At 38.3% G+C, this 25,025-nt stretch overlaps 1 long non-coding RNA gene across 1 annotated transcript; it reads right to left on the reverse strand.

Annotated features, from left to right (window-relative positions):
* Window positions 1-602: 602 nt before the first annotated feature.
* Window positions 603-10,507, reverse strand: LOC122039809. Its single transcript, XR_006128388.1, has 6 exons — window positions 10,243-10,507; window positions 1,600-1,688; window positions 1,451-1,505; window positions 1,263-1,315; window positions 1,120-1,171; window positions 603-1,033 (listed from the first exon to the last, which is right to left on the reverse strand). It is a non-coding gene; the product is annotated as an uncharacterized LOC122039809 (long non-coding RNA).
* Between the last annotated feature and the right edge of the window lie 14,518 nt (window positions 10,508-25,025).

Raw genomic sequence — 25,025 nt, forward strand, 5'->3', positions numbered from 1 at the left:
GAATCAAGATATTTCCGTATCATCTCCAATACAATTGGAGGAACCTACCACTCAAATTGAGGTATTGCCTCATATTGATGACAAGTGTCATTAAGGCAAACCATGAGGGAACATAGAACCACAACTTTTAGTGATTATGTTAATCTCTAAGAGCATGATTTTAACATAGGGTTGGAAAGTGATCCGGTCACTACAAGAAAAATGCTGATAGACAACGCTTTAAAAGCGTTGTCTATGTGACTAAAAAAGAGTTGTTAAAAGCACTGTTGTTAAAAGTCTGCTCAAAGACAACGCTTTAAAAGCGTTGTCGTTTATAGCAAAGACAACCCTTTAAAAGCGTTGTCGTTTATAGCAAAGACAACCCTTTAAAAGCGTTGTCGTTTATAGCAAAGACAACTCTTTTGCAACGCTTTAAAAGCGTTGTCGTGTTTTATAAAGACACTGCATAAAAAGTGTTATCTTTTTTAGCAAAGACAACGCTTTCACAATGTATAAAAAAGTGTTGTCTTTTTCAGCAAAGGGCAAGAGGTTTTAAACTATTATCTTTTAATACCAAAGACAAAAAAAAAATAAATGAAAATAAATCTACTTCAATCAACAACATATTATTAAATAAACAACCAAGATAGATATACAAATTATCATTCTTACACTTCTATAATAAACATAATTACTCGTATACAAAGAAATTTTAATTAGGAGATACTTAAAACTACTCCTATTGATTACAACTTATTGCATGAACTTAAAAGATCTTGATAGATGTTACTTATCCTCTTGACTTGAATGTTCTTTACTCATTGACTTTAACCATCTTCTCGCTTAAAGCTTTCTTGATAGTTCTTCGTCGAAGTACTTCTCAGTCACACCCCTGAGGTTCAAATGCAGTGCCACATAGCATATAGTTGTTGCTCCTGTAATCTTTACTAACATCCAAAATTTAATATTTATTTTTAAAATAAACAAGGGAAACATGTAAAAAACCTGAAAGTAGGGTAGTCTTTTGATGTCATCTTCGATCAAGTAAAGCAGCCTGAAATTTTACATGTAACCGAACATTATTTTCATTTGTAGATGTTAGCAACATATGTGGGCAAATGCAAGAAAAAAATAACATACTTTTGATTACTTTCTTCTTCAGTGAGCACACTCATGCTTTCTTGCATTTTTCCTATAAAAACTAGAACATTTCAGCACACTATGCATATTGTAGCATGTTAGGCATCAGTAGATAGAAGCTACATTTAGTATTGGAACCAAACCTGATGCACTCATCCAACTGCCATTCTTACGAGGCTAGGTTTTCAACTTCTGTCTGAAGAGATGAAAATATTAGGCAAACTTTGATGATCTTATATATCAGTAAAAAATTTAACAACAACTTACTCGAAACATGAAGATTTAAAATGGGTTTATTTGATTCTGCCAAGAAAGCAATGATGAGTCATACCTACAGTGTTGGCATATCATTTTTAACCTCTCCTGTCATTGCATCATCTAAGCCCCTGTAATGCATCTAATGAAAATTTCTTCATATTGAAATAATAAATATTTTGAGCACAGAAAATAATAAGATTCATAGAGGAAAATGAAATTTACGTCCAATGAATCTTGTTTTTGAGATTCCTTTCTATCAATCCTATCCCTTCAAGCACATTAGTGATGCCATAGATCTGCCTCTTTTATACCTACATGTAAAAGTCTAATTATGTATAAAATAAGAAGAATTATTCAAATTAGACAACATTTACTGTAACGACCCACCTTCTGGGTACTGGCTGTAAGGCCAGTCGCTACAGTTTCTGCTGTCTATATGCTGTGCGAAAATAGAGCTGAGCATGAAAACTGAAACTGAAAACAAATCATGGAACTGAACTAAACTGATCATGATCTGTACTAAACTAACTGAGCTGGTACTGAAACTAAGCTGAACTCACATAACTGATTGTGAATTTGAAAAGCTATACATATAATAAGTGAAAATACTAAACATGCTGCTGATGGGCCCTGGCAACTGTACTTACTATGCGTGCATCCCTATCCAAACCCGGGATTGCAAGTTCCGAATCTAGTAGGGTTTACTAGGTTAGCTAAACCTAGGGACGACTATGGGAGTCCAGCCCAGTGGATATCTAATCCAGTACAGTGGCACTGCTGAAAGTAAAATACTGAATGCTATATACTTATTTTGCTGAATCTAGGTTATCTGAACCTAGAACTAGGTTCTCTGAACCTAGAGGCAACTGTGGGAGCCTACCCATTGGACTATAGTCCTACATAAGTTGAAATAAACTAACTTGCTGTTTTAAATGCTTCTAGTGCATTTAATAAGTTCTTTAAACTGTCTATTACTGAGCTAGACATTTAATCGAGCCCCTAGGATGCTCTAACTCTTCTCCCCCATTAGGGAGACCACCTCTAGGCACCCGACAATGTCTAACCTCCTATCTGAAGAGGGAAGACATGCCCGGCCCATCTAGAGGTGCTCAACTAAATCCCTAATCTGCGAAGAGAGTTAAATACACCCTAGATATCGATAAAAATCCGCATACATCCTAACTAAAGCATAAAAACTCAAACGGAAGCTATTATACTGCAGGTGAGGGGTTTCTTACCTTGTGTGCTAGATTTCTTACAAATCTAATCGCTAGAAATTTCGGTGGAGACGACTTCTCGACGATTCGCTCGCGTCCACGTGCTCTACTCGCGGAGGGGAACGTCCTTGTGCTGAAATCGTCGCCGAAAAGTGACCTTGGGGCCCTAGGGAGAGAACCCTAGGTCTTCTTGGTGTGGCGCCGAGAGAAGGAGGAAGAGAAGAGAGGTGTTCGGTGTGAGGGTTTGGAGAAAGAAAGTGGCGTGAGGTTTTGTGAGGAGAGGGCTGCCGAACCAAATTAAACCAAACCCAACTTAAGTTCTTAATTTATATTAAGTGGATTATTGAACCCAACTCTAATATAAATATAATTGGTTCCTCTTTCTTTCAGCACGGCCCTGCTGGGTTCACCGGTTACTAAGGCTAACTAAAGGTTTAGCGGACCCGAGAGGTCCCGGGTTCGATTCCCGCTTAAACCATTTTGCTTATCTAATTACTTTTGCTACTTCCGCTACTCGGAAAATTCCAGAAAAATATCTAAAAATTCCAGAAAAATCATAGAATAATTCTAATGCAAGTTTGAGAATTTTCGGGTATTACAATCCCCTATACCTTATAAAAAGTTCGTCCTCGAACTTAGAACAATTCTAGGTACTTCTGTCTCATGCTGGCTTCTGTCTCCCAAGTTGCCTCTGCTGCTGTGTGACTTTGCCAAATGACTTTTACTAACGGTACTTCCTTGTTCCGCAATGTCTTAGCTGCTCGGTCTATTATCTGAATAGGCCGACTGTCATAACTAAGGTCTTCGCGGACTTGTACCGACTGGGGCTCAATCACCTGGGTGGCATCTGGGATATGCTTCTTCAGCATAGAGACATGAAATACGTTGTGGACAGCTGACATTTCCTGGGGTAGCTCTAGCTCATATGCTACCTTGCCCACTCTTCTGCTAATAAGGTATGGTCCCACATATCTGGGACTTAGCTTGCCCTTCTTCCCAAAACGCATTACCCCCTTCATGGGAGCTACCCTGAGGAACACTGAAAACTCTAAGGGTCTGCGTTGTGTATCAGCATAGCTTTTCTGGCGGCTCGAACAGTCTCTATCCTCTGGTGGATCTGTTGTACTGCTATGGTATCTGCTACTAGATCTGTCAGCTCTAGTTCCTTCCATTCACCACTCTCATACCAGATTGGAGATCTACACCTCCGCCCATAGAGAGCCTCGTGGGTGCCATGCCGATAGTGGCACGATAGCTATTGTTGTATGCAAATTCTGCTAAGCTCGGATATTTGCACCAACTTCCTTGAAATCTAGGGCACGCTGGAGCATATCTTGAGTACCGGTTTACTCGCTCTGTCGACCATCATGCGGATGGAATCTTGTCTTGAACTTTAACCGTGCCCAATCTTGTTGTACACACTCCCGAGTGTGATGTAAATCTCTTGTCTCTGCGAAATAATGGTACGTGGGACTCCATGAAGTCTGACGATCTCCTGGAGATACAACTGAGCTAGCTTCTCCATGGAGTAGGATATCTTGATAGCTAAAAAGTGGGCTGATTTAGTCAACCTGTCGACTATTACCCAAATGGCATCCAAACCATTCGTGGTTCTGGGTAGTCCCACTATGAAGTCCATAGAGATATCCTCCCACTTCCATTCTGGAATCTGTATAGGCTGCAGAACTCCTCCTGGTCGCTGATGTTCTGCCTTGACCCTCTGACAGGTGAGGCAGATGCTAACATATCTGGGATGTCTCGCTTTATCCCGGGCCACCAAAAACGTTTCTTCAGGTCTTGATACATTTTGGTGGAACCTGGATGCATCGCATAGGGAGTCTTGTGAGCCTCATCTAAAATTTGTCTCCGTAGTTCCTCCTGATCTGGAACACAGAGTCTGTCACCAAAATACAACACCCCTCTATCGGACACTCTAAATTCTCTACTTTCTGATTCTGCTAGCCCTTGCTTGATTTTCTGAATTTCAGGGTCCTGCTCCTAAGCTGACTGAATATCACCAAGCAAGGTAGACTCTAAGGTCATAGTAGAGAGCTGTCCAACGATGAGCTCGAGACCGAAATCTACGATCTCCTTCTGTAGGGGCGGTGACATGGCTGTAAGAGATAATAAGGTAGCACTGGATTTTCTGCTAAGTGCGTCGGCTACCTTATTGGCTTTCCCTGGATGGTAGAGGATGTCTATATCGTAGTCTTTGACCAACTCAAGTCATCTGCGCTGTCGCATGTTCAGATCCTTCTGAGTGAAGAAGTACTTCAGACTCTGATGATCTGTATACACTCTGCACTGAGCTCCATATAAGTAATGTCTCCAAATTTTGAGAGCGAACACTACTGCTGCAAGCTCAAGGTCATGAGTAGGATAATTCTTCTCATAATCCTTGAGTTGTCTAGAGGCATAGGCGATCACCTTGCCGTTTTGCATCAGTACTGCTCCTAGTCCCAACTTAGAGGCATCACTATAGATGTCAAAGCTGCTGGTGTTGTCTGGTAGAGCCAAAATGGGAGCACTGGTCAATCTCCTTTTTAGCTCGCTGAAGCTGTCCTCACAGTTCTCTGTCCACTGATACTTTCTGTTCTTTCTGGTAAGAGCTGTCAGTGGGGAGGCTATCCTGGAGAAGTCTTCTACGAATTTTCTGTAATAGCCTGCTAATCCCAGAAAGCTTCTGATCTCGCTAGCGTTCTTGGGTCTCTTCCAATTGCTCACAGCTTCTATCTTACTGGGGTCTACCATGATACCCTCCTTTGAGATGATGTGACCCAGGAAGGACACCTGATCTAACCAAAATTCACATTTCGTGAACTTGGCGTATAGCTGGTGCTGCTGAAGGGTCTGCAATACTAGTTTCAGGTGCTCTGAATGTTCTTCCTGAGTTCCTGAATAGATAAGAATGTCATCGATAAACACAATAACAAACTTATCTAAATACTCTCTGAATACTCTGTTCATGAGATCCATGAATGTAGCTGGAGCATTGGTCACACCAAAGAGCATGACTACGAACTCGTAGTGTCCGTATCTGGTTCTGAATGTTGTCTTGGGTATATCCCCTTCTTTAACCTTCACCTGATGATAACCTGATCTGAGATTTATCTTAGAGAACACTGCTGCCCCCTTCAGCTGGTCGAACAGGTCATCGATTCTGGGAAGGGGATACTTGTTCTTGATTGTGACTTGGTTCAGTGATCTGTAGTCTATGCACAGTCGCATGCTTCCATCCTTCTTCTTCATGAACAATACAGGCGCTCCCCATGGTGAGTGACTCGGGCGTATGAAACCCTTGTCAAGCAGCTCCTGTAGTTGCTCCTGAAGTTCCTTCAGTTCTGCTGGAGCCATGCAATAAGGCGCTTTGGAGATAGGATTTGTACCGGGAATGAGCTCTATCTCAAAGTCAATCTCCCTGTCTGGTGCTAAGCCTGGTAACTCTTCAGGGAAGACTGCTGGGTAGTCACATACGACTCGAACCTCTGCTAGCTATTGGTTCTTGTCCTGACTGGCGTTGACTACGTGTGCTAGGAATCCTGTACATCCTGAATCCAGTAGCTTCTGTGCTTTCATAGCTGAGAGAAACTTCTTGGCCTTTCTCTTTGGTTCCCCGCTGTATTCAAATTGCACTGCCGCTTCAGGTTGGAAGATAACTTTCTGTTTACGGCACTCTATGGTAGCACCGTATCTGTTCAGAAAGTCCATTCCAAAGATAACATCATAGTCGGTCATTTCTAGCACTATCAGATCACAAAAGAGCTCTCTGCCTGCTATGATGACCGGCACTGCTCTAAGCCAGTGCGTGGATGTCATGATCTCTCCTGAAGGTAGTGCCGTCAAAAACTATCCACTGAGTACCTCTGAGGGTATTTCTAATTTTTCGGCGAACATCCTGGCTATATATGAATGGGTTGCCCCAGTATCAAATAGAATAGTAGCACTATACTGTAAAATGCTAATCTGACCTATGACAACTGTCGAGGCATTGGCTACGTCCTCTCTGGTGAGTGAGTAGATCCTCGCATTCGCCATAGCTGGAGGGGCTTCTAATCTGCCCTGGCTGATAAGTGGACCTTCTAGAGCGGCCTGCATCTGATACAACTGAGCTGGCTGGCCTGCATACTGAATCTGCTGTGGCTGAGGAAGACCGGTCTTGTTTGGGCACTGCTTGGCCATGTGCCCTTCTTGTCCACATTCAAAGCATCCTCGTGTGCCCTTGCGACAAACCCCTGGGTGGAATTTCCCACAAGTAGCACACTTTGGATAGCTGGGTCGCTTGCTAGATGGTCCTCCTTTTGGGTCACTCCCTGATTTGCGCTTGCTATTGGAGTTCCCTTTCCAGTTAGAGCTGTGGCCTTGCTGTTTTTGAGTGTGAGAGTTTCCTTGGCCTTTGGACTCTGAGGAGGCTTGCTTCTGCTGCTTTATGTTGTTCTGGTAGTGCTCTGTGGTCAAGGCACTGCTCACTAACTCCTCTGTGGTTTGTGGCCTATGTATGCCACCAGCCACGTTCACTGCTATCTCTGGCCTCAGCATCTTGAGCATCAACCGGATTCGTTCCTTCTCTGTGCTGACTAGCTCCGGGCATAGACGAGCCAACCTGTTGAATTTCTTCACGACTTCCTCAACTGAAAGGTTGCCCTGACGAAACTCAGTGAACTCGTCGTAGTGACGGTTGGTAACCCGTATGTGAAAGAACTCCTCGAAGAATTCCTTCTCGAAGTCAGCCCATAACATCTGGTTCACTGGGCGCTTCGTTCTGATTCTTTCCCACCACATGCGTGCGTCTCCTATCAGGCAGAAGGAGGCACACTTCACCTTCTCGTGTTCTGGCCAGTCCAGAAGCTCCATCGTGCTCTCTAGTGTTTTGAATCAGGCTTGTGCATCCCATGGTTCACTAGTGCCTGAGAAGTTCTCTGGCTTGACTCGCTACCACTGGATCAGATAGGCTTCCTTTCTTGGCTCAGCTGCTGGGGCTGCTGGTGCTGGTGCTGGTGCTGGTGCTGTAGGCTGAGCTGGTGGAACCTCTAAGACTACCGGAGTCGTCAAATTCGGTTTCGGGGTGACTGTGGGGGTATTCTGCTGATTAGCCTTTAAGGTGACTATTTCCTGTTGCTGTTCAGCAAGTTGCTACTGTAACTGAGCCACTAATGTTGTAAGGTCCGGAGGAGGCACTGAACTGGGGCTCAGTAGCTAGTGCCCTTCTAGCTGGGCGTCCTCGTGCCATTTCTAAAGACATAGAGAACATAACATAACTAATGTAATCACAGTTATATAACTACTGATATCATGTTTAAAAACTATCGCATACTAACAAGCAGTAGGCATATAAACATGAACTGTAACTAGAAAGCACGAACAATAAAGAGAGTAGAGGTATTCTTACTTGGAAGCTGCAGGTACAATGTTGATGTGTGTGTAGGAAGTATGGAACACTGCTCTGATACCACTCTGTAACGACCCACCTTCTGGGTACTGGCTGTAAGGCCGGTCGCTACAGTTTCTGCTGTCTATATGCTGTGCGGAAATAGAGCTGAGCATGAAAACTGAAACTGAAAACAAATCATGGAACTGAACTAAACTGATCATGATCTGTACTAAACTAACTGAGCTGGTACTGAAACTAAGCTGAACTCACATAACTGATTGTGAATTTGAAAAGCTATACATATAATAAGTGAAAATACTAAACATGTTGCTGATGGGCCCTGGCAACTGTACTTACTATGCGCGCATCCCTATCCAAACCCGGGATTGCAAGTTCCGAATCTAGTAGGGTTTACTAGGTTAGCTAAACCTAGGGACGACTATGGGAGTCCAGCCCAGTGGATATCTAATCCAGTACAGTGCCACTGCTGAAAGTAAAATACTGAATGCTATATACTTATTTTGCTGAATCTAGGTTATCTGAACCTAGAACTAGGTTGTCTGAACCTAGAGGCAACTGTGGGAGCCTACCCATTGGACTGTAGTCCTACATAAGTTGAAATAAACTAACTTGCTGTTTTAAATGCTTCTAGTGCATTTAATAAGTTCTTTAAACTGTCTATTACTGAGCTAGACATTTAATCGAGCCCCTAGGATGCTCTAACTCTTCTCCCCCATTAGGGAGACCACCTCTAGGCACCCGACAACGTCTAACCTCCTATCTGAAGAGGGAAGACGTGCCCGGCCCATCTAGAGGTGCTCAACTAAATCCCTAATCTGTGAAGAGAGTTAAATACACCCTAGATATCGATAAAAATCTGCATACATCCTAACTAAAGCATAAAAACTCAAACGGAAGCTATTATACTGCAGGTGAGGGGTTTCTTACTTTGTGTGCTAGATTTCTTACAAATCTAATCGCTAGAAATTCCGGTGGAGATGACTTCTCGACGATTCGCTCGCGTCCACGTGTTCTACTCGCGGAGGGGAACGTCCGTGTGCTGAAATCGTCGCTGGAAAGTGACCTTGGGGCCCTAGGGAGAGAACCCTAGGTCTTCTTGGTGTGGCGCCGAGAGAAGGAGGAAGAGAAGAGAGGTGTTCAGCGTGAGGGTTTGGAGAAAGAAAGTGGCGTGAGGTTTTGTGAGGAGAGGGCTGCCGAACCAAATTAAACCAAACCCAACTTAAGTTCTTAATTTATATTAAGTGGATTATTGAACCCAACTCTAATATAAATATAATTGGTTCCTCTTTCTTTCAGCACGGCCCTGCTGGGTTCACCGGTTACTAAGGCTAACTAAAGGTTTAGCGGACCCGAGAGGTCCCGGGTTCGATTCCCGCTTAAACCATTTTGCTTATCTAATTACTTTTGCTACTTCCGCTACTCGGAAAATTCCGGAAAAATATCTAAAAATTCTAGAAAAATCATAGAATAATTCTAATGCAAGTTTGAGAATTTTTGGGCGTTACATTTACTTCACCTCAAGTGTTTCTACAACTTTATTCAAGTCAAGGGTGCCATCTTGTGCATGTTTAAGTAGATTGATAAATCATTTGGTCAAGAGTCCTAATGGTGAAGTTGGATGATGATGAAAAAGAATTCTCAGTGATACAGAAAACTTGATTTTTTTTTTTTAATGAAAGTGAGATAAATCAATCACCTAAAGAGCTATCATAACGGCAAGTACCAACAAGAGAGAGCATTGCATGAAGGTGAACCTACTGGAAACAAAATCTAATTAATGAGTTGAGACTTCCAATTGAAAAAAAAAACATTATTACAGTTCACTGTCCAAAAAACCATCAACCTTTTAGCTAGTTACAGTTCTCTGTGTAGATGTGTATAATAATCTACTTTTCAACTGGAAGATTAACATTGTTTTAGTATTGGAAGGATGACAATACACACCTACATTTGGCAAAGAGTCTTTGACAATACACACCTACATGTTCTCAATGCATGAATTTAACTGCCACAGTTCGATGATGATAGTTCTAATGTTAATATAGAAAATAACACATTGGTGAAAGATAAGTAACTGCTAGCATAAAAAATATCCAGCATTTTAGCAAAGCAGCAAATGATAATTAGAGTAGGGAATTTGCGATCTCAGACTTACTAACTCACAAGGTCCACAGATTAGCTAGGTAATTATGAGTCTAAATAGCCTATGATGCTTTTACTTCAAGGATTCCAGAAACAAGCAATGTGCAGACAACATACCTGAAGAGCCAATATACGATCTTCAACTATATCTTTTATAGTTATTCGTGGCACCTTCACTGGATGGGTTTGTCCAATTTGATGCACTCGGTCAATGGCTTGCTCTTCAATAGTTGGATTCCACCAAAGATCAAGAAGAATCATATGACGTGCAGTAACCAAATTATGACTTTAGTTCTATTAAAAGTAAGGCAGAAAAAAAGTTTTGTGTATCAAAGATACTACGTAGCACATCCAAAATTGGGAATACCACGGATCCTAAAGATAGCATGAAAGCCTCCATAGAAATTTGTCCATCGCGAGCAGCAGGCGCAACACTCGCGAGCGGTAGGCAGCAACACTCGCGAGGCTACAAGCGGTAGGCAGTAACACTCGTGAACCCACGAACGGCAGAGCTCACATGGACGCGAGCTTCCGAGGCTGTGATGGCGTCGTTGGCGAGAAAATTTCAGGCAATTGGAAAATGAGATTAGGGTTCTCTCGGTGGTGGCACCAATGAGAATGATGGAACCATTTTCGATGGCGGGGAGGAAGGAGTCTTGCTGGGACTTGGAGAACTGGTGGATCTCATCGACAAAGAGGACAGTGCGACGGCCATGGGATCAAGTATGGTCGAAGTCGTCGATAGCCTCACGGAGCTCTCATACGCTAGAGGAAACAACGGAGAGGGTGATGAAGAAGGCGTATAGAGAGGCAGGGAGAGCAGAGGAGAGGGCGCGAGCGATAATGATCTTCCCAGATCCGTGCAAACCCTAGAGGAGATCCCGTCACAAAGTTGGAAGGAGAGGGTGTGAGATGAGTTTCGGGTGAGAGGGGCTTGGGAGATAGGTGGATGTTGAGTGAAATCTAAGTTTTTTCTACTCTTTATTTGATCCAACAGTTCATATCATCCCATATTTAGATGAGAACTTGATAATAAATAATGATTTTTAAAAATTATTATCGTTGACACAAAAAAAAATACTAATAGACAACGCTTTTTAAAAATCGTTGTCACTACAAAAAAATAAACTTTTAGAAGCGGTTTTAAGACACCTATAGCAACGGTTTTCAACCGCTACTAAATCTATTGCACCGGTTAAAAACCGTTGCGGATATTAGCGACACTAAAGCCAACAGATGCGGTAAAGCTGACCGATGGTTCATGACTAAGAGCCGATTCTAATGGGTACCTATAGAAGCGGCTTATGATCGATCTTGATGGATACCTATAGAAGCGGTTAATGACCGATCCTGATGCATACCTATAGAAGCGGTTAATAACCGATCTTGATAAATACCTATAGAAGTGGTTAATGACTGATCCTGATGGATACCTACAGAAGCGGTTAATGGTCGCCTCTATAGAATTTTCCAATCTAGAAAACTGCCCTTTAGAAGCGGTTATAACCGGTTCTAGAAGTCTAGTTATAGGAACGGTTAAAACCGCTACTATTATTGAATTACCAATTTTACAAAAAATAACCTATTTTCTATTGTACTTATAGAATTCCAAATCAAATGCTCAAATTAAATCAATTAACAATTTTCATATTTCATTTCACAAACCTAATGTATTTCCATAACACATAAATAATTGGATTACAAAATCAACACATACAATTTGTATTTAATTTCAAAATATTCATAACATAAAACATTTAACTCCACACTATAACACAAATACAATATTTTCTTCAATCTCCAAAATATATACAACCTTCAATAACAAATTTTCTCCGCCAAAAAAACATCAAAAGGCATATGCTCCAAGCAACAAAAGGCATGTGCTCCAAACGACAAAAGACATTTGCTTCAAGCGCAAAAAGACATTTGCTCCAACCATCAATAGAAACCTTTAATAGAACCACCAAAGTATATTCTATCAGCATATTTCAATATATAATGAAAAAAATATTTAACAAAAACTTGTACCAAATTAAAAATGTTGAATTAAGTGCAAGAGGTATGAAAAATTGCATGAATCAGAGAAACAAATTTTATTTTGAATATAACAATAGCTTATGCCTAATTAGAATTGAGAATTGTGCCTAAACAGATTCTATTTTCCCTCTTGTTGTGCATCCTGCCTCAGCAAGATACTGAGTCACTAGTGCTGTCTTCCATGAGCATGTCTACACAACTTTTTTTTTCAAAAAAAATATAAAAGAGAAAAAACCTTACTAGAAGGGGAGCAAAAACCTGACCTTCTACGACGCTTATTACAAAGACCCTAACTGTTTATAAGAACCTCAGAAATAATATCAACAGATCCTAACAAACCTGAACTCAAAGAAATATTACCCACTCATATACAACTTTACATTAAAGAAAATTAAACCAGTTAAGGTCCCGAACTTCTCCAAAATTTAGAAGCCAACTTTGCAACCTCCCTGCCTCTTCATGTTCCCTTATACTTTCTGTACAAAGTTTCATAGTAGATATGAAAAATTAAATGAGATTTATTCATGAATTAGAAATCCATCAGCCATCTCAAAACCTCTCCACATCATGAAACCATCCAAAAATAGCGTGCTCCTCCCCACCTCCAACACCAGCCCACAACTTCCACAAAACAGAAGGAAATGAATCCCATCAAAGAAAATAGCATGCTCTGCGTTCAACCAACACAACTATTTTCCCATTCTATACACCACCACTCTCCAATAATAAAATCCAGCAACGTGTCAAGAATACAAAACCCCCTTCAACACCATAGTAATAAGCAAACACCAGACACCAAAATCTCAAAGCCAAGCAAAACAAACTTCACCTCTTTTCCACATCTATTCACGGCACCTAATAATCAACATCAACCAGTTATACACCACCAAATGAGACCACAACAATTCCACTGCATCAACCAGTTCTACATAGCTTGAACCAACTCCATTTTCAATTTATAAACAACTTATTTAATGGTTTATAAATAATCAAATGGATCATGCATGTGCTTCTTCCATCACGCAAACCACCATATATACTAGGCAAAACAACTTCAGTGGAATTAGTTATCAAAAGAGAAAATGAAATTAAATGAATTAATTATTAGATAGATGTAGATCAAGTAGTACATGTACAATCAAGTCTTCTTTCATCATGACTCTTCTATTTCTCCTGCTCAAGTCTTCTTTCATCATGACTCTTCTATTTCTCCTGCTCAAGTCTTCTTTCAATTCCATCAACACATACTAAAAATGTTCTCCTACACTTTAATTTCATCTGTCATGTTGCTTTTGAATTATATTTCCACAACATACTAAAACTAACTGGGATTATATTTTCACATTTGAACTTCCACAATATTCTCCTACACGTTAATTTCATCAAAATAAAAACTAAAATGTTGCTTTTGAATTTTAGCAAGGAGGTAATTTATACAAGCTAGGAAACATCTGATAAAGATAATTATTGCATACATATGCACAAGTTTATAACCACAAGTAAACTTGGTGCCTATTTTGAAACAAACATTATCATAACTTCCAAAATATTACTGTACACAATGAATAAAAAAGCATTGTATTAGGAAATAATGCAAGCCTATTAAAAGTCTTACTTGTTATTGCGGCTAACTCTGAATCTGTTATCTTGCAACAATCCAAATTAAGTGATTTGATAGAAGTTATGTAACACCCACTAAGCTTTTAAGATAAAATAAGAGAATGATGAATTTGCCTTAGAAAAATATTAGTAGAATGTTGAACCAAAAAGAAATAAAAAGAAATAAAATAGGGAGTTGTCAAGGATTGAACCTTGGACCTCTCATGATGTAAATGATAGGATTAATGGGTAATAACCAGTTGGGATAGGAATAATATATTGATAGCAAAGGAGGGAAACTCATGATAAGGGTGAGAGTAAATGCTAGCCAAAAGAAAATAAGAAAAGAGCAAGAGAAAGGCAACTTGCCTTCCTTCTTTTCTCTCCCTCTTCTTCATCTTTTGCCGTGACTTAAAGAGGGGAATTAAGGGGATTCATTCCCCCTTGTTCTCATCATAAATGATGAGAATAAATTAGAAAATAAAATAAATAAAATAAAAATGAAAAAAAGGGCTAAGGGAGAAGGAAAGCAAAAAACCAATTTTGCTACCTCTTCCCCCTTAACATAAAAGAGAGTATGTAAAGAGGAGATTTTATTTTTCTCTCATTTCTCTCATTCTCTCCTCTCCATCACCAAGAACCTCAGTCCCCTCTCCTCCATCTTCGGCCCAAGCCAAGGTTTTCTCCTAAGAAAGCCTAAGATACAAGGAGGACTTAGCAAGGAATCAAGGGAAGGGAACTAGAAGAAGAGGCTACTTCTTCCATCACCACACCTTAGATCCACAAGCGAAAAGGAAGTAAGCTTCCCCTCACCTGTGGTACAAGGAGTTTTATGTGCTTTTCGGATTTTATGAGGATTAGAAAACCTAGAATAGAATTTAAGAAAAATTCGGCCAAAGAAGAGTTTTCAAATCTAGAAAGGTTTAAACAAGTCCTCATTTCATGATATTTTTCTATGCTATGTAGGAAGGTTTTCCTTCATGTTTTTATACCTATATGATGCTTGGTCAGAGGAGTACCTAACCCTAGAATTTTGGCCAAAAATATTTTAAAGAGGTTAGGGAAATCATTGTTTAACCAAACTAGTACAAGATTCCCTCCATGAATTACTAAGGGTCTTTTGTTGGTTTTTCTTGCTTAAAAGTTACTTGGAACCAAAATAAATCCACTCATATGTTTCAGCCAAGAAAAGAGCTTAGGGTTAGGAAGACCTTTAAATTTAAGTAACCATGTTTATATGATAGAATATAGAGTTCTCTTAAAGAATTGCATGTTGAATATTGCTAGAAATTCATGAACTCTTCATTAAGATTTTCGGCCATGATAAGATGGATAGCTTAGAAAAGCTTAAACAAAATTTTAACATGCTCAAGACCTCTGTGATATTAAGATATGAAAGTTGTTTAATGCTCTCATGCTTAATTAGGGTATAGAGAATTTAGTTACATGATATATGACATGTAAGATCACAAGGGTCCTAGCTTGTTTATGAACCAAATTTGTATATGATGTTCTTAGTAATTTTTGCCATGAAACTTACTTAGGTTTTCCATGCTTTAGGCCACTTAAAAACCTAGTTTAGAGATTGGTAGGTTTCGGCCATGAGGAAAAATAAAAGAAAAAGGAAAGAAACCTAGGAAGCCTAAGACACAATTCACATGGATGTTTATTATGCTTGTCTTTATACATGCTATGAAACTTGTATGACTTCCTATGCTTTTAGGCTATTTGAAGCAAAGTTAAACACTGATGAGTCTCAGCCAAGTAGGGTTTAAATGACCTAGAGGCCTTAGAATTGAAACCAAATGTGTTAAAAATGCTTCTTATGGAAATATGATAATATGTTGATGGAGTCACATGCTTGTATAATTTTTCCATGACCTAAATGGACCATTGTATGTTTCGGCCATGAAGGGATAGATGCCCTAGAAACCCTAGAACAAAAATTAAATATGCTCATGTCACTCTACATGAAATATGATAAGTAGAAAGCCAAAGTTCTCATGCTATATGTTGTTTAATGACCTAAAATGAGGCTAGGGTAAGTTTCGGACATACCCATTGTATGATGCCTTATTATGAATTTATACATGATGTTAGTTCAAGTTCACATGCTTGTATGCTTGCTTTTAGCCCTAATGAATACTTGTTAAATTTCGGCCATGACATATGTTAAGGGCTTGAAGAACTTAGGAACTAGCTCAAATATGCTTACTATGTTACTTGGAAAAAAATGCTATAAATATGGTTTAAGGTTTCCATGCTTTCATGACATTTGGGACCTTGTTTCACACCTGATAGGGTTCGGCCACATGAAGTTTAGGGACTTGGAGAACTTAGAAACCAAGTTAATCATGCTTATAATGCTTCCTATGAAATTGATGTGATGATAATTTAGGTTCCACATGCTTGGAGGTTGTTTTTACCTAAATTGAGATCTAAGGGGTTCGCCATGATAAGAACCCAAGGGATTAGGAAGCTTAGAACCCAAGCTAACTATGTTACCATGTTTGTTATGATAGTATAATCACATGATACACCCTTATGCTTAAAACATGTATGCTTGTGATTTATACTTTCCATGATATGATATGTGCTTAGAAATATGCATGCTTTGATGATATGCTATGTGCTTAAAATATGCATGCTTTCATGATATGCTATGTGGATAGAAATGTGCATGCTTGGATGATATGCTATGTGCTTAAAATATGCATGCTTTCATGATATGCTATGTGGATAGAAATATGCATGCTTTGATGATATGCTATGTGCTTAAAATATGCATGCTTTCATGATATGCTATGTGGATAGAAATATGCATGCTTGGATGATATGCTATGTGCTTAAAATATGCATGCTTTCATGATATGCTATGTGGATAGAAATATGCATGCTTTGATGATATGCTATGTGCCTAAAATATGCATGCTCTCATGATATGCTATGTGGTGAAAATATGCATGCTTTTATGACATGATGTATGCCTAAGTGATGCATACTTTTTATGACATGATGTATGCCTAAGTGATGCATACTTTTTATGACATGATGTATGCCTAAGTGAGGCATACTTTTTATGACATGATGTATGCCTAAGTGATGCATACTTTTATGACATAACGTATGCCTAAGTGATGCATACTTCTATGATATGTTATGTGACTAAATGATGCATTTTTATACATGCTACTTTACTTTGTAAGGCTTGTACCAAGGGTGGGCTCCTAATCAACCCCTAGGCCTTTGGCTGTGTGATCCAGGCTAGTAAAAACAAAGGGATGGGCTCCTTAGTACGCCCCTAGGTCTATGGCTGTGTGATCCGGACCTAGTTCCTAGTATGATTCAAGACTTGCTACCTTGGATATACTTAGGAAGCGCGCATATCTACGTGATTTATCTATGTGTGGTACAAGCCGGGGCCCTGATTATGTTGATATTATGTTCAAGTATATATGTAAGAAGAAATGGTTTTAAAGATCATGAGACATACACATGTTTTTCGGATACATGTTTTCAAAATCATATTGCATATACCTTATGATCATGTTGTGATGATGCTATGATTTATGATATGCTATGATTAGATACGATTATGTTATGTTTCATGCTATGCTTTAAGAGCTTGATATGCCATGCCACCTTATGATGATACTATGATATATCATGATTAGATATGATTATGTTATGTTTCATGCTATGCTTTAAGAGATGATATGCCATGACTAGTTATGATTTTGTTATGTTGCATGATATGCTTAAAGAGTATGATATGTTATGCCATGACTAGTTGAGATCATGTTATGTTGAGACATTCTTTGATCATGTGATGATTTTCGGTTTTAGTGAGTAGGAAAGGAACTTACTGAGCCATAAGTGCTCATAGCTTACTTTCCTTGTACCACAGATAAAGGAAAAAGATGGATGAGCTAAAGGAGCAGCAGGAGAGGCAAGGAGATGTGTGTGGCAGTGGCTAGGCAACCAAATAAGAACCTGCTTTAAAAACTTTTAAAGAACTATGCTTTGGTATCATGAATTGTAGTACCGTATGTGTGACTTGATGTTATGTTTCTACTAATTTCGATATCATGTTATTGATGCCATGATAGTGTAGTTCAGATTTGATGAAAAGAAAAACAAAAGAAAAGTTTTTATTAAACTAAGAAAATTATTTTAAGTCTTCCGCTGTTTTAAAAAGAAAAATTTGTACATGGAGTATCGTAGCCCTGTCCCTTAGGGTTAGCAGGGAGGGCGGGCGTTACAAGTTAACCCAGTCTTTAACCAGTAAGAAAGTATGATTCCATCTGATAGCATGAACCATGGAAAAAAATTAGAAGAAAAGTTTCCATTTTTATTAAAGACAAGGTATGCTTATGTTATCATGCTAATGCCACCAATGCAGATATCAAGCAACCTAATCCAGGACAGATTAAAAAGGTATCTAGATTATCATAGCCAACCTATAATTATGCTAACAATCACATAAACATGGGTCTCATTGAATAGAGAACATGTTCCACTCTCATACAACTTGAAGTCTATTTCCTTTTACAATATTAAAATAGATGAAGATTCATAGAGAAGAAACATAAGTTAAAAGAATGAATTCTTTAGCAATGAAAACTAACAGAATACGAATTGAGAAGTTAACAATACTAACCTTTTAAATCGGCCCTGTTAAGGATGATCAGCATTTACGAGGTTCAATTTCAAAAGATGCCCTTTTCTGGACCTGCAACAAAGGCAAGTCTTTCAGCCGGGAAATATAAGATTACAAACTCAGTTAGGTATTTGATTAAACTGGAGGAGGGTGGGTGACATGTCTCAGCCGGAAGAGCTTCTGGACAAGGGACATCGGGATCTCTGGCAGCAGCGGCGGACCCACTTCAAGGCCTTCATGGATTCGGTGACTACGGGAGGTCGGAGGTCAGATAGCTCTTTCCTGATCGTAGTGCCATCATAGGAGGCACAAATGGGGGGAGGGTGCGCCATTCCCTCTTCGGCCTCCTATGCTCGTCCTCTTTAGTTATGGGAGATGTTGCGCTCACGAAGTGCGATGAGCGCAAAAGAATGGAAGAGAGGAGCTTGACGGGGACCCAAGGCGCCGAGGAGAAACCACACTTCCATAGGCGAACGAGCTCGAACATCAGCGCAAGGGCGGCTTCGCTAGCACTATACGAATAGACTAATCCTAGGTGTGGGCGGCGCAGATGAGAGTTTAGGCGGAAGAGGTTTTTCATGGATGGTTTTGTCGGAGGAGGAGGTTAGGTCGCGAAGGGTGGGTTTTGGCGGAGAAGGGTTCTTGAGAAAAATAATCAGGGATTTAGGTAGGATTTAGGAAATTTAAAATTTTTAAAAATTTGGAAGATTATTAACCGCCTGCGCTTTGCACATTGTTGTCCGCGCTTTACATATTGTTAATATTTTAATAATAATTAGTCATAACATATATATTTTATATAATCATTTATATAAGTATTATAATATTAACAGCATACTCTATAAATCGTTAATATTAAATTTTAACAACGCACTCTACAAGAAGTAGAAAAGATTATTGACAACGTACTTTTTCTACACGTCGTCATTTGTACAAATATAATACTATCTGTAGTGTACTTTATTAGGCGCGCCGTAAAAACTATTATTAACGGCACGCCTTAATTGTGTTTCATTGATGACGCGCTGAAGAAAGTCACATTTGTTGTAGTGACGATATGATTGCAACACTGTATAATTAGAGAGAATATATCTATGAGCTTGAGTTATAGTTTTGTCATCCAAGGTAACTACTTGAAGCCCTTTTGTTAGTCGTCCTACATGTGGAAACATCGGGAGTGTGAGAAACTCATCATTTTGTGTCTCTTTATGTCGTGTTCCGGGATTGTTTAATGAGTTGTTACCATATACATAACGAGAACAAAACACAACACATTCATCTGCTAAATATGTCTCTACAATGTTGACCTCTGGTCGTGCTTTATTTCTAACAAAATTTTTAAGTTTCCCTAGATATCTTTCTATTGGGTACATCCACCGATAATGTACATGCCCAACAATTCTTGCTTCATACGCTAAATGTACCACCAAATGAACCATTATTGTGAAAAAAGATGGTGGAAATATTCTCTCTAATTGACATAAAACCAAAATAACTCCTTCAGCCTTCTGTAATTCTTCTTCTTGTAGGGTCTTTGCACACACTGTTCTAAATATTCACACAAAATAATAAATGGAGCAGTTACCTTTTTTTGATAACATGCGACGAAGAGCAATTGGAAGGAATTGTTCCATCATAATATGACAATCATGGCTTTTCAAGCCCATAATCCTACAACGCCCAATGTCCAACATCCACATACTTTGAGATATCAGATAACATACCATCAAGAACATGAATATCTTTCAAAATATCTTTTTTTTCATCTTTACACTTAGAGAAAATGAAGCTTAGCATCATAGATACGCTATAAGCAAACTACAATAATAAACTTAAAAAATAATACGAATAACTTGTAGAAAAAGACAAATTAAATTAAGGGATTTATTAAAAAAATTTACAAATCTATCAGCCAACGCAAATTAAACCCTAATCAATTATAATTTTATCATCATTAACATATAAAAACATTGTCACCATACGAAAACTAAACCAAGAAATTACCTCGAAAAACAAAATCAAAGGCGATTTATGATGTGAATGTCGAAGGATGATGTTCGGGGTGCAATTAATTTGATGGGTCGCTAGAATAGAGAGGATTGCTGGAACATAGATGGTCGATAGAAAAAGAGAAGGTCGCTGGAACAAAGAGGGTCGTCGAAATAGAAAGGTTTGTTGGAATTGTGAAAATAATATGAGATGCGAGCATATTTTTTTTATTAATCTCATATGTAACTTTTAGAAGTGGTTTAGAACCGCTTCAAAAACAAACTTATAGGAACGGTTCTAATAACCGGTTCTATATGTGTCTAATAGCAACGGTTTACCAACCGCTTAAAAAAAAACTCAATTGAAGCGATTTTAAGAGCGGTGACACATGACCGATTCTATTGAGTCTGATTTTACAACCGCTTCATCAACCGCTGCTAATATTTTGGTTCTAATGTCCAATTTTTTTGTAGTGTGTCTTTGACCTATAAAAACCACTAATAGACAACGGTTTTTAGAAAAGCGTTGTCTATTTATAAGAAAATAATGAAATAGACAACGCTTTTCACTAAAAGCATTGTTAAAAAAAAATAGACAGCGCTTTTTAAAAAAAGTGTTGTCGTTTAAGTGTTGTAGAATCTTAATTTTCTTGTAGTGGGTATCAAGAGATTATACAATGCTCTAACCTTGAAAGGTGTATTAACGTCATGCAAGAAGAGTTAAAGTCTATGGCTAACAATGATGTTTAGGAATTTATCAAATTGTCTAAAGGTAAGAAGCCCTTGGTTTTAAATAAATATTTAAAACTAAGCGGGATTAAAGAGGCAATGTCAGAAAGTATAAGGCTAGTCTTGTTGTCAAAACATTCACTTATAAGGAAGACATTGAGAGACTTTCTCACCTGTGTTGACAAAAGACTCCCTTAAGGTAATCATGTCACTTGTAGTTTATTATAATTTAGAGCTACATCAAATGGATATAAAAATTATGTTTCTCAATGAAGACATTGAGAAGTCTATATATATGGTGCAATCAAAGAACTTTGAGTCCTCAAACTCAAAGCACCTAGTATGTAGATTTAAGAAGTCTATTTATAGTTTGAAACAAGCGTCTCTTCAGTGGTACTAGAAATTTGATCAAGTGGTCATCTTTATGGATTTAGAGAAAACCTTATTGATCAGTGCATATATATCAAGTTAAGTGAGAGGAAGTTTGTTATACTTGTCCTATATGTGGATGATATATTACTTGTGAGCAATAATAAGGGTCTACTGCATGAAACCAAGTCATTTATATCTGGTATGTTTTTAAATGAAAGATATTGGTGAAGCATTCTTTATTTTAGGTATACAGATCTTTCGTGATCGTTCACAAGACATTCTTAGACTTTCACAACATAGCTATATCAAAAATGTGCTTATAAGGTATAATATGCAAAATTGTGTACCTAATGACACACCTATGTCTAAAGGTAACAAATTCAATTTAAAGCAACATCCATGTCTTGAACTTGAAATAAAGGAGATGGACCAATCCCTTTATGTGTCAGTTGTGAGAAGTCTCATGTATGTACAAATTTGTACATGACAAAATATAGCATTTATGGTGGGGATGTTACGCAGATATGTTAGTAACCCAAGACCATAACACAAGAAATCAGTAAAGAGAGTGATGTGATATTTACAAAGAACTAAAGGACACATGCTCACGTATTAGAGGTCAGATTATCTGGAGGTGATTGGATATTCATACTCTGATTTTACAGGATGATTGGACAGCATACTTGATGGAAGGGGTATATCTTGGAAGAACGTCAAGCATATGCTAGTAGCCACTTCTACTATAGAGGCAGAGTTGGTAGCATGCTACGAAGTAGCCAATCATGGTATTTGGCTGTAGAACTTCATCATAACATTGCAGATTATTGATGGCATTAATAGGTCATTGAGGATCAACTATGATAATAAAATCATAGAATTATATACCAAGGACAACTGTAGTTTGTCAAAGTCCAAGCACATCGACATCAAGTTTCTAGTAGTTAAAGAAAGAGTTCAAAGTTATCAAATCATGATAGAGCGCATCAGCACAGATTCCATATTAGTTGATCCACTCACTAAAAGTTTGGTGCCTAAGGTGTTTCGTGCACATGTTGTGGATATAAAAATCTTTCTTATGGAAGAAGAACTTATCTAGTAGGAGTCTATATTTATTGCTCTATGTTAATAAAGATAAATATTTTATTTTGATTATAGTACATATTTAAAGTTTAAAATATTAATAAGAATTCTATTTGTTTATTTGACTCTCTGAATAAAGTATCATGATTTACTATTGTTGGTTAACATTTGATATTTGTAAATTTGCTATGGATTCCTTTTGAAATCATAAGTCTTAGATCCTGATTTTCTTTTGTAGTTTAGCATAAAGTATTTACAAATATGATCAAACCCTTTTGGGTCACTTTAGGACCAGTTAGAAATTAATATATATTGATCACATCTCATGTAATTTCTATGCTAACATCCGCATCTTGATTTATGTCATCAATGACATTGGTATCGTGATTACTGTTAAGGCTTGTTACGGGCATATATAGTAGCTATGACCTCTTTAGACTTATACCAATGAAGTTTATGGATCAGATTATTTGGGGGTATTCTGTACCCATAAAGTTTGATATCAACTAAAGTTATATTTGTATATCATATATACATCACATGTAGCTCAAGAGGGAGATTGTTAGATTTAATCTCTTAGATGAGCCTAATTATAAGTTATATAAGTGAATATGATCCAAACCCGTTAAAGTGATCTAACTTATGTTCATTGGATTTTGGGTTATTATATGTGGGTTTAATGTGTAGAACCCTTTAACTCGATCCTTTATCATCTATGGGCTGATAACATATTAGAGTGCCTATATAAGGGAGAAGCCCCAAAGGGGTTAGGGCATCTTGACATCTTCCTTTATTCCTCAATAACAAAGGTTTACGGCGCCGTCATCCTAATTCTCTTGGAAGACCTTCATCTCACTTCCGCTTCTTCTTCTTTCTAAGGGATTCTTAGATGACGCTAAAGACATGACTCTTTAGTCAGGTTCCTTATCGCTTTGGTTTAATGCTTTCATGTTCTTAGGTTATGCTTTTGATGAAACTAGATTTGCATGTATAGGATTGCTTTCTCTGTTCCTTTTGTTCCTAGAATTCACACGGTTAAGAGAAATAAATTCCTTTTAGTAAAACTTCTTGTAAGTGTAGGTCCCTTGGCGACTGGCTAAAGAGGAATGTGAAACAACCATACTTCTTATTCATGACACCTCATCAAGAACACTCATTTTACTTAATAAAATACAAACTATAGTATATCTCAAAATCCAAACATACCAAGGAAGCAATCAAACAAATTTTCTCTCTCTCCTTTTTTTTTTTTTGTCCAACTCATACGTGACCATGCAAAAAAACTAAAGGATAAGACGTGCTCTAGAGTTTCCCGAACAATGTGCCATGCACTTCATCTCATCTCCTCGGTTACTCCACCTCCTCGTTCCCTATCACATCCCTAGTGCTATCTTTCCCCACTTGTATCCTGAACGTCATGAGTTCACAGACTCAGCAAGTATATTCCATAGTTACAGTGACAAGAATAGCAAACAAAATCAATGCTAGAGAAAATGTGTACTACTCCTACTTAACATCAATGTCCACTAGGACGAGTTTAAGGTTATGAACGACTAGCATTAAATATGGTCATGTGAAATAGAAACTCCTCCCCGTCGTACAGGATTTAGCATGTGGGAATTCACCAAAGTAGAACCTCATTATAATAAACAAGATGCATTTACACTAAGGGACTACAACATAGCTTAATGGAAGATAACATGAGGAAATTCCTAGGACATAACTTAAAGGTAGTAATCCTACAGCATTTCATAACCGAATTCAGCATGGTAGACATGAACCAATTCCCAACAGTGCCTCAACTTAGCCTGATGCAATTCTTTAGATAAAACTTTAACATAGTAAGCATGAAGCAATTCGCTATAAAACTTCAACATAACATAATAAATAATAACATGAGGCAGTTGTGGCAACTTTTATTAGAGCACATTCATTCAGTCCCTATTCATGATCCGTTGGGAGGTACCTCCTAGGAGAACATAAATTGTTCCCCCATGGTCATTCTACATTTATTTATCATTCATGCTTAGAAGGGACATCCCTAGAGCTTATCCCAGGACACTCATTCTGTCTTGTCACCACTCATACCATATTCATCTATGCAATCATTTAGAAAAAAACACAACTCATACCTAACAAACACAACGAAAGAAGACATAGCTGGAGCATAATTGTAGCATGTATAACAAAGTGTACTTAGAGCTACAAATAGCGCATTTACCATCCATGTATCCTAAGGAATTAATGAAAACATCATAACCTAAACCCCTATAGTTCCATTTCTCCCAAATCTGTTCACGAAAATTCCCGCAACACAAAAAAAACAACACAACTTCAAAATCAACACAACAATCCAAAACTGTCAAAATTCCAGAAATCACAAGAACCAGCATATCTCACAACTTCAAAGCACATAAATCAGAATCCTTCCA

Source organism: Zingiber officinale, chromosome 2A (assembly GCF_018446385.1).
Source record: "Zingiber officinale cultivar Zhangliang chromosome 2A, Zo_v1.1, whole genome shotgun sequence".
NCBI lineage: Eukaryota > Viridiplantae > Streptophyta > Magnoliopsida > Zingiberales > Zingiberaceae > Zingiber > Zingiber officinale.